The sequence below is a fragment of the Palaemon carinicauda genome, chromosome 2 (genome assembly GCF_036898095.1).
Source record: "Palaemon carinicauda isolate YSFRI2023 chromosome 2, ASM3689809v2, whole genome shotgun sequence".
In the NCBI taxonomy this organism is placed as follows: Eukaryota; Metazoa; Arthropoda; class Malacostraca; order Decapoda; family Palaemonidae; genus Palaemon; species Palaemon carinicauda.
In genome coordinates this window covers 94783923-94796422 of record NC_090726.1, presented here as the reverse complement: position 1 = coordinate 94796422, position 12500 = coordinate 94783923, and the positions used below count along the sequence as shown (strand labels likewise).

General features: G+C 36.3%; 1 protein-coding gene across 2 annotated transcripts in view; it reads right to left on the bottom strand.

Annotated features, from left to right (window-relative positions):
• Positions 1 to 12500, bottom strand: part of LOC137625985 (cell adhesion molecule Dscam2-like) — a 2034023-nt gene that overhangs the window by 168021 nt on the left and 1853502 nt on the right. The gene's annotated exons all lie outside the window — the stretch shown is intronic.

Here is a 12500-nt window from a genome sequence, read left to right as displayed (position 1 = left end):
TTAAAATCCATTACTTAAATTATTAGGATTTCCATGCTCATATACCAATACGTCTCAGTTTAACTTTATATTTTTCATATGAAGGTTTTATGCAACGGTATTTCTATCAATGAATTCTACTTGATAATAAAATATAGGCAGACCAGAGTACAAAAAGCATGGTTTCTTTCCATGAACTACCATATTAAAAGTTCTAAACTATTTGATGTAAACAAAGTAATAGATGAATTATGCCAAAGAAGGAACCATGATGAGTGAAGAGATGACAAAAATTACTCCTTCGCTTTAAAGAAACCATCTGATATTTCCTCGTACCATAAGGATTAAGATATAAGGTACTTTGATCATGTGTTCCTTTAGAATCATATCAACACGGACAAATGCCATCCCTCTAGTATCCTTTGCTCTACTATCTGTTTGACACAATCCCTCTTTTTATTTTGGGAAAATCATTTGACAGATTCCTTGAGGGGCTCTTTTAGATCTAAATCTTGTTTGAGTCAATAAAGGTTTAGTAAAATATAAATTTAGAAAGGTAAAATCATCCTCTAGATCAGTGCTTCCAATAATAGTGATGTTCCAAGGAACTGCTACTCAAGAACATATTTTACAATCTTATTCATTTATTTCTCCTTCCTAATGCAAGCAAAATTTTTCTTTTTATAACCAGTTTAGGTAAAAAAAAAAGTTTCCCTCAAATTTATTGACAAGATGGCTCTCTGCATCTGTATGGGGATTACAGACACCTGAACATGTAGACAGAATTGGATCCTACTTGCACAAAGCAAAGGTTTTCTCCCCGCTCGACCTCCTGAAGGAGGATTATCAGGTACCCATGAACCCAGAAGATATCCCCAAGACCGCCATCCCCCCCACACTTTGGTACATACACCTTCAATTACCCCTGCTTTGGCCTTTGTAATGTTGGGGCCACTTTTCAACGTCTCATGGACGGCATCTTATGGGACCTCCCTTACTTGTGCTCTCTCCCTCCATAAAGGAACACCTCCGTCATTTACGCATCCTGCTCGACCACCTACAACAGAATGACATTGTAGTCCAATATGGCAAGTGCACCTCTGGCGCCAAAGAAGTATCGTTCCTAGGGCACCGCATCATTTCTGAAAGAGTCCACCACCTCCCTGAGAAGGTAGCAGCTGTTCAGAATTTCCCCACGCCCTCAACCGTCAAAGCACTGCAAAAATTATTGGGCATGATCAACTATTATCATCGTTGCCTGCCAGCCATTGCCACCACTCCTGCCCACCTCTACACCTCCATCAAGGGCAAGCCAAAAGACCTGAAGTGGGGTCCCCTTCATGAAGCAGCTTTCTGCAATACAAAGAATGCCCTATCAGCCACTGCTGCTCACACTTTTCCCATGCCACATGCACCTCTCCTTCTCTCCACTGTTGGGGCAGTCTTTAAGCAGGTGGTCAATAGTTCGCCCCACCCATTGGCTTCCTTCAGTAGAAAACAAAGCAAGGGTTGTCTCCCCGCTCGACCTCCTGAAGGGGGATTATCTGGTACCCATGAACCCGGAAGACACCCCCAAGACTGCCATCACCCCCACACTTTGGTATATACACCTTCTATTACCCCTGCTTTGGCCTTTGTAATGTTGGGGCCACTTTTCAACGTTTCATGGACGGAATCTTATGGGAACTCCCTTACTTGTGCTTTCTCCCTCCAAAGAGGAATACTTCCGTTACCTATGCATGATACTCAACCGCCCACAACAGAACGGCAGTGTAGTCCAGTACAACAAGTGTACCTTTGGCACCAAAAGAAGTATCGTTCTTAGGGCACCGCATCATTCCTGAAAGAGTCCACCCCTTCCCTGAGAAGGTAGCAGCCGTTCAGAACTTCCCCATGCCCTCAACCATCAAAGCAAGGCAAAAATTCTTGGGCATGATCATCTATATTATCACTGTTTCTTGCCAGCCATTGCCACCACTCCTGCCCACCTCTGGGACTCCATCAAGAGCAAGCCAAAAGACCTGAAGTGGGGACTCCTTCATGAAGAAGCAATGCAAAGAATGCCTTATCAACCGCTGCTGCTCTCACTTTTCCCGTGCCACATGCACCTCTCCTTCTCTCCACTTTTGTGCCAGTCCTCAAGCAGGTGGTCAATGGCTCACCCCACCCATTGGCCTTCTTCAGTAGAAAACTGCCCTTCGACCATGAATTGCTGGCGGTGCACTTGGTTATCCATCACTTTTGTCACTTCTTGGAAGGTATGCCCTTCGTCATTCGCATGGACCATGCCTAGTCTACCCGTCAAAGCCGACATCTCTCTGCCAGGGCCGAATACAATTGTACCCTTCAGCATGTACCTGAGAAAAGGAATCATGTTGCCGATGTCCTGTTAAGAAACACATTCGCCGCCATTCACCTGGGATTTGAGTACAATGCCTTGGCAGAAGCCCAACAAAAAGATCCAGAGTACCAAGCATGCAGGACATACCGCACATCCTTCCGTTGGGAGAACATCCCTCTCGACGACTCCAATGCGTCCTTCCTCTGTGACGTCGATACTGGTAGAACTAGGCTGTGTATACCTTCTCCCATGCACTGATAGTTGTTTGATACCATTCATGGCCTTTCACATCTCTTGCGCCGTTCTACTGCACAGCTACTGAAGATAAAGTTTATATGGCATGGCAATACTAAGGATGCTAAGGATTGGGTTCACGTCTGTACTTCATGCCATTCCTCAAAAGTACATCTACACACAACTTCAGAAATGGGTACCTTTCCTCAAACTCTGCAGCGTTTTGCCCACATTCACGTTGATGCAGCAGGTCCACTACCCACATCACAAGAACATCGTTACCTGTTTACTGTCATCGACCGCTCCATTTGTTGGCCTGAAGCCATTCCCATGGAAACTGCAATGTCTGCCTCATGTAAATCTGCCTTACTCTCAGGATGGATAGCAAGATTTGGTATCCCTAAGCATATTACTTCCAGCGGAGGTACCACTTTGTTCTCTCAATTGTGGACATCATTATCGAATTTCCTGGGCATCATCCTTCATCTGACATCGGCATACAACCCTGCTGCCAACAGCAACAACTGTTTGCAATCTATTGCTAAAAAATTCAAAGATGATGTTAAGAAAGGACCACCAACTCCCAAAGGCTTGAGTTAAAAAAAAAAGGGCTTCATGGTTAACATGGTCAAAGGCTGCACTAAAAACAAGGCCAATCATACAAGCTTCCTGACCACAATCAAGGGATTTCTATACGCACTGGAGATTGTAAGAATGGTATCACATGCCCCCAGACCTTTAAGAAAACCAAATTGCAACCTAGGGAACAGATGATTACCTTTAGGATACCCATTCAGATGTTTTGCTTCAAGACGTTCAAAAATTTGAAATAATATGGAAGTTATGGAAATTGAGCGGTAATCAGCTACCATATACACATTTATTTAATAACGTGACATAACCAATTCCCCAACAAATGTTTAAAGAGCCTCTTCTTACTAACTTGCGGAAAATAAGACAACTTAGGAGCTAAGAAATCAGCAGTCATTGTAAAAGATAAAGGGAAAATACCACTGGGTTTACACCTATATACGAAAAAAGGTATATATACATATATATATATATATATATATATATATATATATATATATATATATATATATATATATATATATATATATGAGAGAGAGAGAGAGAGAGAGAGAGAGAGAGAGAGAGAGAGAGAGAGAGAGAGAGAGAGAGAGAGAGGAGGTTTTCCCCTAAAATTTCAGGGATTAGAATTCTCACTTCATCGGGCAAAGGCTAGGCCTCCCAGGGGCTCTATTCTCGAAGGAACCATAACGTTTAAGGTACGGTTGGTTAGATCACATTAAGGTTCTGTTTGTGAAAGCTGATAATTATATAGATGGTAATTACTTTGCTCTGAGAACTCAAACGCTAATATTTTATGGAGCCATCCTCTAAAAAGTAATGATGAATTGAGGAGTATATATGCACACGCACACACACATACACACACACACACAAATACATATATATATATATATATATATATATATATATATATATATATATATATATATATATATACAGTATATATATATATATATATATATATATATATATATATATATATATATACTGTATATATATATATATATATATATATATATATATATATGTGTGTGTGTGTGTGTGTGTGTGTGTGTGTGTACATATGTGTGGGTGTTCGTATGTGTGTGTAGTCTCCTTCATTTATTTGGTCACTGATTTTCAAGTCAATAATAAATAATATAGCATGCAAACTGCAAGTCAAACTTCATACAGGCACTTTAATTGCTTCGCAATTTTAAACACTTTTGTTACAGCAAAAAGCTTTGAAGCAGACAATTATTTCAACGAAAAGGAATATATACTGTACATCAAGATATTAAAATGACTATCTAACCTTTTTCTTCACTTACGTTTTATAAATAAAACACAAATGAGATTTTATAATAATGAAGATGAGAGAGAGAGAGAGAGAGAGAGAGAGAGAGAGAGAGAGAGAGAGAGAGAGAGAGAGAGAGAGAGAGAGAGAGAGAGAGAGGGTGGAAACAATCTGACGCCAAAGATCGACTCATTACATATTTTAGTTCGTCGACTGAGAGTTAATAGGTTTCGTTGCTTTTTATGTTTTAATATTTTTTTTTCAAATATTTCAAGAAGAAAGATTCTTGATGAGTTTTAGGACATCGTTTAATGAACTTCTGAATATTTTTCTTTTGAAAATCGAGATTAATTGACTAGAATTCTCATTAAGTTTCGTAAATTACCTTTTTCTGAGCTCGGCAAACACTCCCTCAGGGTATGAAGAAAAAATTTAAGAATTTCGTTTCCCCTTAAGAAACACTTCCATTTCTTAAGAGCCATCTCTTTGGTGATAGTTTTTTATTTTGTAAAGAATTAAAAGTACTAATACTTAGCAATAATACAAAACAACGCTATTATTACTATTAATACATCAATATATTTTAAGATTTTCTCTTATATAAGCGAGTAACTTCTGGTGAAATTTATCGCATATAGAATGTTTATCCTATGTCGAAATATGATTTCTTCGCTTCTGTAATAGCAGAACCTTTTAGAGTAATTTACTCAATTCAACGGAGAATGTTTCCAGTTTCACACAAGGTATATATTGCCTAAAAAACCTCATATTTAAGCTATGGTAAGTAGCTCATCTAGGAGAATGACACTCCAAATTCAAACCATTGTTCTCTAGTCTTGGGTATCGCCATAGTCTCTGTACCATGGTCGTTCACTGTCTTGGGTTAGAGTTCTCTCGCTTGAGGGTATACTCGGGCACACTATTCTATCTAATTTTTCTTCCTCCTGTTTTGTTAAAGTTATTATAGTTTGTATAGGAAATATTTGTTTGGGTGTTGTTGCTGTTCTTAAAGTATTTAATTTTTATTTGTTTCCTTTCCTCACTGGGCTATTGTCCTTGTTGGGGCCCTGGGCTCATAGCATTCTGCTTTTCCAACTAGGGTTCAAGCTTAGCAAGTAATAATAATAATAATAATAATAATAATAATAATAATAATAATAATAATGATCACTGTAATTTATGCTGTTTACTGGAATTACTCCTATCCCGTGGTTTCACTTCATTTTCTCATAATATATTTTCGATGCCACCTTGGAAATTCTAGGGCATCAATGGCTCTACTGAAATATCTAGCAAGTGTTATTGACTATGATACTTCATTTGGAACGACATGGGACCAATTTTTCAAAAGTCATCTCGTTAATGTATATGAAAATATTTAACTCAATGACAGGACTATTTTTTCTAAACCTTCCTGAATGACACTGAAGTTTCTGACATTATCGCTATTATAATTAGAATGTTACTCAATTCTACACTTCGTTCCCCTGCCAGACCTCTTCAGTTGATCGCATTTAATTATCCGAAGAGAAATCACGGAACTTAATAGTATTGCAGGCCCTCAAGGCAGTTTATTCTTTTATCTGTCGACTGTCCCCACAAAATCTTAATCATATTTGATAATCTTGTGAATCACAATGAGGTAATAGGGATGGCACCGATACACCCTCATCCTCGCCCAAGAGAAAAGAATTTTCACCATCCACAATTGACGGAAAATTATCATAGGCATCCACGTTAAAGCCTAATAACTTCTTGTTATTTCCTTTTTAATTATCACCATCATCATCGCACCAGATACATATTTTCACACACACACACACACACAACTCTGCAGGGTATTGTCATCATTATTCAAATATTGTGTATTAGAGTCATAATCAAAATAACACCTACTGCAATTATCCAAATCTTTTAAATCTTCCTATAATTTTCCTATATCATAAGTCACTAGGAATCTCCCTCACCACGCAAGAGAACCCCAAGTTTCTTTCTATAAGAAATTGCATAATATTTAACGGCCAGTTAAAAGTAGAAAAACTGCAAAATAGTTAACTAGATAGTATGCATTTCTGAACATCTGGGTACGAAAAGTTTAAAACATTTACGGGATAAATACAATCGTAAATGGTTTTGTCAGTAGTTGTTTGCAAAGTAAATACAATTTAGTGAAATTCCCCCCCCCCCTCTCTCTCTCTCTCTCTCTCTCTCTCTCTCTCTCTCTCTCTCTCTCTCTCTCTCCCCTACACTCGCGGAAAAACTCTTATACATACATGAAAACCACTTTATAATTGTTATTCATGGAATTAATAGTCCATTAAGATCCCCTGAATGAATAAAAATATTAATGAAAAAGATATTTAATTCATATATATATATATATATATATATATATATATATATATATATATATATATATATATATATATATATATAGGTAGCAGGTTCAGATTCAAAGACACTCAACCAGATTTGATAAGGTCCTCAACTGTTTATTTATATTATTGTCCAACATGTAATTTAGGAACTTATGTTGGTTGTTCCAACCGTCTCTTGAGGATCCGCATTAACTTCCATAGAGTTGTCAGTCACCGTACAGGTTGTACAATAAATAAAAAGGAATTTTCCTCCATACGTAGTCACGCTCAGGCATGCAAGCAACCAATTGACTACTCAATACTAGCCCAATCACCCCATAGCTATTCTCTACCTATCCTAAGATCACTTTTCATTAAACAGCAATCCCCTACTCTCAATCACCCAATTACCTGTCCTTTACATATTGCCTATCGACTTTCCCCACTTGATCTTTTATTCATCACATATACACTTTAACCAGTCTAACGTCTAAACCTCCCTGTCATTTCATGTTTTAGTCTTGGATTTTTCTTTACTAGGTGAGTTAATTGCTTATCCAGTGATTTTTTTTTTTGTCTTTTTTTCTCGTATTCCAGGTTATTTCTATGTATTGTTCTTATGATTTCCATATCTTTTATGTTTTGTGAATTCTGTTATTGTTTTTTAATTTTTTTTCTGTGTATTTGTTCTGATTTTGATATTGTTCTTTTCCTCTCATTTATCTAAACTTTTGCTTTTGATGTATTTTGTTTAATTTCTTATATTTTAGTATATTTCATTCACTTCTTTATTTTTGTATTTCGGTGTATTTGTTATAATTCTTGCCTTTTAAACTGAATTTCATTGATTTAACGTAATTATGTCTATTAATTAGTGTTTTAAGTTCACTTTTTTAGCTCCGAAGATGGGAAATGTTACCGAAAGGTTAGCAAATAAATTGTCCAAATGCTGAAGTATCTACGTTCCTTCGCCTTTCTACTATGTATATATACATATATATATACAGTATATATATATATATATATATATATATATATATATATATATATATATATATATATATATACTGTATATATATATATATATATATATATATATATATATATATATATATATATACTGTATATACATATATATATATATATATATATATATATATATATATATATATATATATATCTATATATATATCTGTATATATACTGTGTATATATATATATATATATATATATATACTGTATATATATATATATATATATATATATATATATATATATATATATATACTGTATATATATATATATATATATATATATATATATATATGTATACTGTATATATATATATATATACTGTATATATATATACATATATATATATATATATATATATATATATATATATGTATACTGTATATATATATATATATATATATATATATATACTGTATATATATATATATATATACAGTATATATATATATATATATATATATATATATATATAATACTATATATGGTGTTTTACCTGACAATTGTAACATATATACGAATAGTCCTAATATTATTTATATGAGAATAACATTTTGACGAAATTATGGTTTAAGGTCTTAGTGAAGGAGCATTATGGACGGGATATTTTCTGAAAGCTCGCTGTGATGCATAGAAGAATAAAAGAAGTAATTTTAATATGGTTATCTTTTATCATCTTGGGAACTTCGAGCCCAGAAGTTGAGAGTGATTACAGTAAACTGGAAAGGACCAAAGTTAATATAGTAAAAGTAAGCAGTCATCTTTCGTTTAACGAAACCTGCAAGGCATATATATACAGTATATATATATATATATATATATATATACATATATATATATATATATATATATATATATATATATATATATATATATATATATACGTATATATATATATATATATATATATAATGTATATGTATTATATATATTACATATATATTATATACATATTATGCCCCCTGTGGCCGCGGGGCATAAAAACAATTAGAATAGCGCCAACGTTATCCCTGCGTGTCGTAAGAGGCGACTAAAAGGGACGGGACGAGGAGGCTGGGAACCCCCTCTCGTGTATATAATCCTGCGAGACGTCAACAAAGAGATGGAGCTGGGGGGAGAGTGACTGCTCCCTGCACTCTAGTTTTGGGGTGTTTGAATGTGCGTGGATGTAGTATGATAGAAAGTAAAAGATGTGACATTAGAAGTATGTTTAGGAAGAGAAGGATGGATGTATTGGCCTTGTGTGAGACAAAGATGAAAGGAAAGGGTGAAGTGATGTTTGGTGAAATGTCTGGTAGAGTGTCTGGGATTGAAAGGGGAAGAGCGAGAGAAGGTGTGGCTTTATTGCTGAGTGAATGGATGACAGGTAAAGTAGTGGAATGGAAGGAGATATCATCTAGGTTAATGTGGGTAAGGGTTAGGTTGGGTAGGGAATGTTGGGCGTTTGTCAGTGCGTATGGGCCAGGTAGTGAGAAAAGTGAAGAAGAGCGGAATGAGTTCTGGAATGAATTAACTAGGTGTGTAGAAGGACTGGGTAGAAGGAATTATGTAGTTGTCATGGGTGACTTAAATGCTAGAGTGGGCACTGGAGAGGTAGAAGGTGTCATTGGGAAGTATGGCGTACCAGGTGAAAATGAGAGTGGTGAGAGACTGGTAGATATGTGTGTTGAACAAGAGATGGTAATAAGTGCTAGCTTTTTCGAAAAGAAAGATAAAAACAAGTATACACGGGTAAGAGTGGTAAATGGAAGAGTAGTAGAAAGGGCATTAATGGATTATGTGTTGATAACTAAAAGAATGTTTGGAAGATTGAAAGACGTGCACGTGTTTAGGGGTATGGCTAACGGTATGTCTGATAATTTTTTGGTGGAAGGAAAATTAGTTGTAGCAAAAGAGTGGGGGAATAGAGTAGGTGGATGTAAAAGGGAGCTAGTGAGGGTTGAAGAGCTAATAAAACCGGGGGTAAAAAGTAAATATCAGGAAAGGTTGAAAATGGCATATGATGAAGTGAAAGTAAGAGAAACTGGTAATTTAGAGGAGGAGTGGAAGTCAGTAAAAGAAAATTTTGTTGGGATTGCAAGTGATGTGTGTGGCAAGAAGGTTGTTGGAGGCAGCATGAGGAAGGGCAGTGAATGGTGGAATGAAGGAGTGAAGGTAAAAGTGGAAGAGAAAAAGAGGGCTTTTGAAGAATGGCTGCTAAGTAATAGTATAGAGAAGTATGAAAAATATAGGGAGAAAAATGTGGAAGTAAAGCGCAAGGTACGTGAGGCAAAGAGGGCAGCTGACCTGAGGTGGGGTCAGGGATTGGGTCAGTCATATGAAGAGAATAAGAAGAAGTTTTGGAAAGAAGTGAAGAGAGTATGGAAGGCTGGCTCAAAAATTGAAGAGACTGTGAAAGATGGAAATGGAAGGTTATTAAAAGGAGAGGAGGCAAGGAAAAGGTGGGCAGAATATTTTGAAAGTTTACTGAATGTTGAGGATAATAGGGAGGCAGATATAATTGCTGTTGCAGGTGTTGAGGTGCCAGTGATGGGAGATGAGAATGAGAGAGAGATTACAATAGAGGAAGTGAAGAGAGCACTAGATGAAATGAGAGTAGGAAAAGCATCTGGTATGGATGGTGTGAGAGCTGAGATGTTGAAGGAAGGGGGTGTGACTGTACTTGAATGGTTGGTGAGATTGTTTAATATGTGTTTTGTGTTGTGAATGGTACCAGTGGATTGGGTTTGTACATGTATTGTACCACTATATAAGGGTAAGGGAGATGTGCATGAGTGTTGTAATTCAAGAGGTATTAGTTTGTTGAGTGTAGTTGGAAAAGTGTATAGTAGAGTAATGATTAATAGGATTAAGGATAAAACAGAGAATGTAATCTTAGAAGTACAGGGTGGTTTTAGAAGAGGTAGGGGTTGTATGAATCAGATTTTTACAGTTAGGCAGATATGCGAGAAATATTTAGCAAAAGGTAAGGAGGTGTATGTTGCGTTTATGGATCTGGAGAAAGCGCATGATAGAGTTTATAGGGAAGTAATGTGGAATGTGATGAGGTTATATGGAGTTGGTGGAAGGTTGTTGCAAGCAGTGAAAAGTTTCTACAAAGGTAGTAAAGCATGTGTTAGAATAGGAAATGAAGTGAGTGATTGGTTTCTGGTGAGAGTGGGGCTGAGACGGGGATGTGTGATGTCGCCGTGGTTGTTTAACTTGTATGTTGATGGAGTGGTGAGAGAGGTGAATACTCGAGTGCTTGGACGAGGATTAAAACTGGTAGACGAGAATGGCCATGAATGGGAGGTAAATCAGTTGTTGTTTGCGGATGATACTGTACTGGTTGCAGACACAGAAGAGAAGCTTGACCGACTAGTGACAGAATTTGGGAGGGTGTGTGAGAAAAGGAAGTTGAGAGTTAATGTGGGTAAGAGCAAGGTTATGAGATGTACGAGAAGGGAAGGTGGTGCAAGGTTGAATGTCATGTTGAATGGAGAGTTACTTGAGGAGGTGGATCAGTTTAAATACTTGGGGTCTGTTATTGCAGCAAATGGTGGAGTGGAAGCTGATGTACGTCAGAGAGTGAATGAAGCTTGCAAAGTGTTGGGGGCAGTTAAGGGAGTAGTAAAAAATAGAGGGTTGGGCATGAATGTAAAGAGAGTTCTATATGAGAAAGTGATTGTACCAACTGTGATGTATGGATCGGAGTTGTGGGGAATGAAAGTGACGGAGAGACAGAAATTGAATGTGTTTGAGATGAAGTGTCTAAGGAGTATGGCTGGTGTATCTCGAGTAGATAGGGTTAGGAACGAAGTGGTGAGGGTGAGAACGGGTGTAAGAAATGAGCTAGCAGCTAGAGTGGATATGAATGTGTCGAGGTGGTTTGTCCATATTGTGAGAATGGAAAATGGCTGTCTGCTAAAGAAGGTGATGAATGCAAGAGTTGATGGGAAAAGTACAAGAGGAAGGCCAAGGTTTGGGTGGATGGATGGAGTGAAGAAAGCTCTGGGTGATAGGAGGATAGATGTGAGAGAGGCAAGAGAGCGTGCTAGAAATAGGAATGAATGGCAAGCGATTGTGACGCAGTTCCAGTAGGCCCTGCTGCTTCCTCCGGTGCCTTAGATGACCGCGGAGGTAGCAGCAGTAGGGGATTCAGCATTATGAAGCTTCATCTGTGGTGGATAACGGGGAGGGTGGGCTGTGGCACCCTAGCAGCACCAGCTGAACTCGGTTGAGTCCCTTGTCAGGCTGGGAGGAACGTAGAGAGTAGAGGTCCCCTTTTTGTTTTGTTTCATTTGTTGATGTCGGCTACCCCCCAAAATTGGGGGAAGTTCCTTGGTATATGTATGTATGTATATACATATCATATATATATTATATATATATTATATATATATTACATATTATATATATTATATTATATATATATTATATATTATATATATATATATATATATATATATATATATATATATATATATATATATATATATATATATATATATATATATATATATTATATATTATATATATCATATATATTACATATATTATATATATTATATATATTATATTATATATCATATATATATATATATATATTTATATATTATATATATATATATATATATATATATATATATAGATAGATAGATATATTCAATATTATACAACCCTGAAGCTATTTCATTATGGAGATTTA